Source organism: Mytilus edulis, unplaced genomic scaffold (genome assembly GCF_963676685.1).
Source record: "Mytilus edulis unplaced genomic scaffold, xbMytEdul2.2 SCAFFOLD_1565, whole genome shotgun sequence".
NCBI lineage: Eukaryota > Metazoa > Mollusca > Bivalvia > Mytilida > Mytilidae > Mytilus > Mytilus edulis.
In genome coordinates, this window is record NW_027267297.1 from 1 (window position 1) to 7,897 (window position 7,897).

Below are 7,897 nucleotides of genomic sequence, written 5' to 3' on the forward strand. Positions count from 1 at the left end.
ACTGCAAATCAACTACTCAAAAGATGGCTGCCTGACGATCAACCAAACTAGAGAACTCAAAATGGTACATGGTGTTCCAACTGGTGATGTAACCAAACAGACACATGGAAATGGTAGATGCAGGATGGATGCCTTTGGTGACTATGAACCAACTGATGAACCACTCCTGATGAACCAACCAGTAACCAGACAACAAACAGATACAGTGTGTGTGTGCCAGGAGACTGTGACCAAGACCAGATTCCAGAAGAGAATGTGGTAAAGGAAAAATTTAATAATTTGTAGAGGTAGCATGAATTGAAAATTTCAAAAGCATCACATAATGAGGTAATTTTAATGCATAGTTTCTTTACATGTATTTCTTTGCAAGTTGTTGAATTTTTGTCTCACCACAAACTCACTAAAGACGACTGCAAATCAACTACTCAAAAGATGGCTGCCTGACAATCAACCACTAACCAACTCCAGACTACAGAACTCAAGATGATACATGTTGTTTCTAATGGTGATGTAACCAACCAACCAAACAGACACATGGAAATGGTAGATGCAGGATGGATGCCTTTGGTGACTATGGACCACAACTGATGAACCAACAGGAACCAGACAACAAACAGATACAGTGTGTTATATGTGAGGGGACTGTGACCAAGACCAGATTCCAGAAGAGAATGTGGTGAAGCAAAAATTTAATAATTTGTAATGGTAGCATGAATTGATAATTTCAAAAGCAACACATAATGAGGTAATTTTAATGCATAGTTTCTTTCCATGTATTTCTTTGCAAGTTGTTGAATTTTTGTCTCACCACAAACTCCTAAAGACGACTGCAAATCAACTAGTCAACAGATGTCTAGCTGATGATCAACCAAACTAGAGACCTCAAAATGGTACATTGTGTTCCGACTGGTGATGTAACCACCAACCAAACAGACACATGCAAATTGTAGATGCAGGATGGATGCCTTTGGTGACTATGAACCAACTGATGAACCAACCAGGAACCAGACAACAAACAGATACAGTGTGTGTGTGTGAGGGGACTGTGACCAAGACCAGAATCCGGAAGAGAATGTGGTGAAGCAAAACTTTAATAATTGTAAAGGCAGCATGAATTGAAAATTTCAAAAGCAACACATAATGAGGTAATTTTAATGCATAGTTTCTTTACATGTATTTCTTTGCAAGTTGTTGAATTTTTGTCTCACCACAAACTCCACTAAAGACGACTGCAAATCAACTACTCAACAGATGTCTAGCTGATGATCAACCAAACTAGAGACGTCAAAATGGTACATTGTGTTCCGACTGGTGATGCAACCAACCAACCAAACAGACACATGGTAATGGTAGATGCAGAATGGATGCCTTTGGTGACTATGAACCAACTGATGAACCAACCAGTAACCAGACAACAAACAGATACAGTGTGTGTGTGTGTGAGGGGACTGTGACCAAGACCAGATTCCAGAAGAGAATGTGGTGAAGCAAAACTTTAATAATTTGTAAAGGCAGCATGAATTGAAAATTTCAAAAGCAACACATAATGAGGTAATTTTAATGCATAGTTTCTTACATGTATTTCTTTGCAAGTTGTTGAATTTTTGTCTCACCACAAACTCCACTAAAGACGACTGCAAATCAACTACTCAAAAGATGGCTGCCTGACGATCAACAAACTAGAGAACTCAAAATGGTACATGGTATTTCAACTGGTGATGCTACCAACCAACCAACAGACACATTGAAATGGTAGATGCAAGATGGATGCCTTTGGTGACTATGAACCAACTGATGAACCGCACCTGATGAACCAACCAGTAACCAGACAACAAACAGATAGTGTTTGATGTGTGAGGGGACTGTGACCAAGACCAGATTCCAGAAGAGAATGTGGTGAAGCAAAAATTTAATAATTTGTAAAGGTAGCATGAATTGAAAATTTCAAAAGCAACACATAATGAGGTAATTTTAATGCATAGTTTCTTTACATGTATTTCTTTGCAAGTTGTTGAATTTTTGTCTCACCACAAACTCCACTAAAGATGACTGCAAATCAACTACTCAAAAGATGGCTGCCTGACAATCAACCACTAACCAACTCCAGACTACAGAACTTAAGATGGTACATGGTGTTTCAACTGGTGATGTAACCAACCAACCAAACAGACACATGGAAATGGTAGATGCAGGATGGATGCCTTTGGTGACTATGGACCTCAACTGATGAACCACACTTGATAAACCAACCAGTAACCAGACAACAAACAGATAGTGTTTGATGTGTGAGGGTACTGTGACCAAGAACAGATTCCAGGAGAGAATGTGGTGATGCAAAAATTTAATAATTTCTAAAGACAGCATGAATTGAAAATTTCAAAAGCAACACAAAATGAGGTAATTTTAATGCATAGTTTCTTTACATGTATTTCTTTGCAAGTTGTTGAATTTTTGTCTCACCACAAACTCTACTGGTGTAACACCACTAATTCAGGCCCGGCCAGAAAGCACATACCAGAAAGTAGTACATATTTAACACAAATAGTTCCTACGCATGAGTGTAACTTTCAAAATATGTAGAATATTTAGGTATTTTTGGTATCAAATGAAAGCTGAAGGACTGGTGATCATTGTAGAACACTTTTGGACTTTTAATTTGAATAGTAAAAAAACTGCACCAAATTTTAAAAAGAGGGTACATTTTGTCTGTTTGTCAGATCTGAAGTACCTGTTTTGGTACATCTGAAGTTCCGGGAACCAGTTCTTTCTTATATGCAATGTAAGGTATGTTGATTTTTCAGTACAAGACACCATAAAGTGTTGCTTTGAAATGCAATGATTGCCACTTTATTTGAACTTAAAATAAAAGAGGTGTGCCTGCTTGAAACGGAGGAATTTAACATAGAAAGCAATGGGACCATGAATTAGTGGTGTACTTCCTATTACAGAGAATCACCAGAAATCCAATTTTTAGAAGTTGTACCTATTCCAATGAAAATAAGTCAAATAGGGATGTTAGTAATCATGTCTAATCATCTTTTTGGGTCAACCGTCCTGCTTATGGGAAATTTAAGCTCTTAAATTGGCATACTCAAATATGTTAGCCTTTTATGGTCATACAACATGCATGCAGTTAAGACTTGACTCCAAGTTCTCATTTTTGCATTTTTTCTGATTCAAATCAATAAAACATGTATTTTATGACTTGTTTATGGAACAAAATAGCTCTTGGTCAAAATAATCTCATGATTTTTCAAGTTTTTTTGTTTTTCTTATGGTAGCCTTTTACAATCTAGGCAAATGGTATATACTCATATAAGAATTCTTAAATCTCACTGTACATGTAATTTTGGACCAGTTTAGCAAGTTATCTAGCTGAGGGATATATAAATTGCTCTTATTAATCTATGTTTTACCACAGAATTATATTTCATGCAAAAAAAAAGCCTTTTTTCAATTTCAAGAAAAAAGGGGGGATAATTTCTCATTTATGTCTTAAGTTTGGACTAATGTATTGTTATTTAATGAAGAACCTCTGATACAAATATGACTATTAGTAAGCACATAGCTTTCCTAATAGAAATTAATAAATAAAACAATGATATTGAGAATAAAAAAAATATATTGGCCAATGGTAATATACATATGCAGTTTTCTTTGAATAACCCATATGTTACTACCAGTCCAATTTGAGCTTTAAATTAATAAAATAGTATTTGGACTAAGGCTTTATATGTTTTTTATTGCTTGAAATAGATCATAGAATGAAATAAAGTAATGCTCAAGTCAATATAGCAAGTTTGGTTCTGTTATAGGTGTAACACCACTAATTCAGGCCCGGCCAGAAAGCACATACCAGAAAGTAGTACATATTTAACACAAAATAGTTCCTACGCATGAGTGTAACTTTCAAAATATGTAGAATATTTAGGTATTTTTGGTATCAAATGAAAGCTGAAGGACTGGTGATCATTGTAGAACACTTTTGGACTTTTAATTTTGAATAGTAAAAAAACTGCACAAATTTTAAAAAGAGGGTACATTTTGTCTGTTTGTCAGATCTGAAGTACCTGTTTGGTACATCTGAAGTTCCGGGAACCAGTTCTTTCTTATATGCAATGTAAGGTATGTTGATTTTTTCAGTACAAGACACCATAAAGTGTTGCTTTGAAATGCAATGATTGCCACTTTATTTGAACTTAAAATAAAAGAGGTGTGCCTGCTTGAAACGGAGGAATTTAACATAGAAAGCAATGGGACCATGAATTAGTGGTGTACTTCCTACTAAAGATGACTGCAAATCAACTACTCAAAAGATGGCTGCCTGACGATCAACCACTAACCAACTCCAGACTACAGAACTCAAAATGGTAAATGGTGTTCCAACTGGTGATGTAACCAAATAGACACATTGAAATGGTAGATGCAGGATGGATGCCTTTGGTGACTATGAACCAACTGATGAACCACACCTGATGAACCAACCAGTAACCAGACAACAAACAGATACAGTGTGTTATATGTGAGGGGACTGTGACCAAGACCAGATTCCAGAAGAGAATGTGGTGAAGGAAAAATTTAATAATTTGTAGAGGTAGCATGAATTGAAAATTTCAAAAGCAACACATAATGAGGTAATTTTAATGCAGTTTCTTTACGTGTATTTCTTTGCAAGTTGTTGAATTTTGTCTCACCACAAACTCCTAAAGACGACTGCAAATCAACTACACAAAAGATGGCTGCCTGACGATCAACAAACTAGAGACCTCAAATGGTACATGGTATTTCAACAGGTGATGCAACCAACCAACCAACCAAACAGACACATGGAAATGGTAGATGCAGGATGGATGCCTTTGGTGACTATGAACCAACTGATGAACCGCACCTGATGAACCAACCAGTAACCAGACAACAAACAGATACAGTGTGTGTGTGTGAGGGAACTGTGACCAAGACCAGATTCCAGAAGAGAATGTGGTGAAGCAAAACTTTAATAATTTGTATAGGCAGCATGAATTGAAAATTTCAAAAGCAACACATAATGAGGTAATTTTAATGCATAGTTTATTTACATGTATTTCTTTGCAAGTTGTTGAATTTTTGTCTCACCACAAACTCCTAAAGACGACTGCAAATCAACAACTCAAAAGATGGCTGCCTGACGATCAACCAAACTAGAGACCTCAAAATGGTACATGGTATTTCAACTGGTGATGCAACCAACCAACCAACCAAACAGACACATGGAAATGGTAGATGCAAGATGGATGCCTTTGGTGACTATGAACCAACTGATGAACCGCACCTGATGAACCAACCAGTAACCAGACAACAAACAGATACAGTGTGTGTGTGTGCGAGGAGACTGTGACCAAGACCAGATTCCAGAAGAGAATGTGGTGAAGCAAAAATTTAATAATTTGTAAAGGTAGCATGAATTGAAAATTTCAAAAGCAACACATATGAGGTAATTTTAATGCATAGTTTCTTTACATGTATTTCTTTGCAAGTTGTTGAATTTTTGTCTCACCACAAACTCTTAAAGATGACTGCAAATCAACTACTCAAAAGATGGCTGCCTGACGATCAACCAAACTACAGAACTTAAGATGGTACATGGTGTTTCAACTGGTGATGTAACCAACCAACCAAACAGACACATGGAAATGGTAGATGCAGGATTGATGCCTTTGGTGACTATGGACCACAACTGATGAACCAACCAGGAACCAGACAACAAACAGATACAGTGTGTTATATGTGAGGGGACTGTGACCAAGACCAGATTCCAGAAAAGAATGTGGTGAAGGAAAAATTTAATAATTTGTAAAGGCAGCATGAATTGAAAATTTCAAAAGCAACACATAATGACGTAATTTGAATGCATAGTTTATTACATGTATTCTTTGCAAGTTGTTGAATTTTTGTCTCACCACAAACTCCACTAAAGACCACTGCAAATCAACTACTCAAAAGATGCCGGCCTGACGATTAACCACTATCCAACTCCAAACTTCAGAACTCCAGATGGTACATGGTGTTCCTAATGATGATGCAACCAACCTAACAGACACATGGAAATGGTAGAGGCAGAATGGATGCCTTTTGTGACTATGGACCACAACTGATGAACCAACCAATGCAGCAGATAGATAGTTTTTGATGTTACTTTTGACTCAGTAAGAAAATTATACAAGTTAAAAATTATGGCAGAAAAGAAATGTGTTCCAATCATGTTTTCCAGAAAATCGCTACAGCCAAACAAAAAACAACAACAATTGAACTTTGTTTCTCTGTCCTATATATGCAGTGAGTTTAAGATAGCTGCTAGCATCAGTTTGAGTAATTTTTTTTACTACCTATAGATCAGGCTGCATCTGTTAATTTTATTTATTCTGGGTAAAAAAAAATTTTTTTAATTATATCTAACAATACTGTCATGAATTTAAGATTTATCTAGCTTTAAAATACTAAACCAATACAAACATTTAGACATGCTTTAGGCAAATGAAGATATACATTATTTGCATACTTATTAAAAATTCATGTACCGGTAGGTTTTATAAAGTTTTCATTTGAAGACTAGATTTTTAGAAACACTCATTTACTTTGCAGTCTGGTAGCACATGGATGAAGTCTGACATCAAGCTTCTGTTCAAGCAGGATTCATTTCAGCATACCCATTTTCTACTTAAATGGAATTTTCAATTGATGATAGCGACCAACTTTTCTTGTAACTGGATTGTTGGAGCAGATTTGTTACAGTTGATTTATGACTATATCTAAAGAAGTGCAGTTGACAATATTTGATCAGACATTCCATCTAATACTATGAACTATAATATTTTGAGAAAGATTGTATTGATTATAAACAAATATAGAATAAATTAAATGTTATGTTGTATTTATATGGTGTTCTGATTTATAATAATAGTAAAAAAAACATTATATTCCTTATCTTACTATGACGGATATTAACCATTTATTAGTCCCTTACTGGTGTTGTTGAACGAACTTTAGGTTTGCATCTGTACATTGGTAAGCTTGGCAATTCAGTGTTCCACACTTTGTATGCCCCACTTAGGGCCATTATGTTTTTCAATATGTGCCCTGTTAGTCTGTCCATCCATTCATCCATCTATCCAGATTCAGGAAAAAAAATTGAAGTTTTTGTGTTGTTTTTGTTGGAAGTCCAATCAACTTTAAACTTGGTACACATGTTCCCTATAGCTATGATATGATCTTTCTAATTTTGATGTCTAATCAAAAGTTTTGACCCAACTTTCACTGTCCACTGAGCATAGAAAATGATAGTGCCAGTGGGGCATTCGTGTAATATTGGCACGTTCTGGTTTCTTAATGATATTGATTTGGTATTTGGTGTATTTTTATCGTGATGAGCAACAGGTCCTGATCAAATTTTGTTATGGTCGTGATTTTGTGCAGAGTTGTGGTCCTTGAACTTTATAAATTCTCTCCAACAATCTGTTTTTCACACCTTTTTTTTGGCCATGCTGGAAGATATTGATTTGATGATTGGTATATAGTTTATTATAAGTTGCAAATCAATTTTGTCATCCTTGGGCCACACTTGAATATATTTTGGTTTGCCCAAACCCTACCCAAGGTAGAGATTGCGGGTAGGTAGGTAGGCATTTTCTTTTTATTTCTTCAGCAAAGATAAAATGAAGTGTCCGATGTTCTTTAGTCTTCATGCCTTATTAAACCAAAATACCTTTTTCACACCAGGACAATACAAAATTTCGAGTAGGCACCTTTTTTTTGGGTAGGGTTAGGGCAAACAAACATTCTTTTTTATGGTCTTGGAGATATTGACTAATATTTATGAGTTTTACACTTTGACAATTTATAGATCAAGTTACCATTTTGTTCC

General features: G+C 35.7%; 1 long non-coding RNA gene across 1 annotated transcript; it reads left to right on the plus strand.

Annotated features, from left to right (window-relative positions):
- The first annotated feature begins 7 nt into the window (after positions 1 to 7).
- On the plus strand, positions 8 to 6,911 carry LOC139505115 (uncharacterized). The gene is made up of 3 exons (XR_011659546.1): positions 8 to 2,474; positions 4,291 to 6,182; positions 6,619 to 6,911. It is a non-coding gene; the product is annotated as an uncharacterized lncRNA (long non-coding RNA).
- The last annotated feature ends 986 nt before the right edge of the window (positions 6,912 to 7,897 follow it).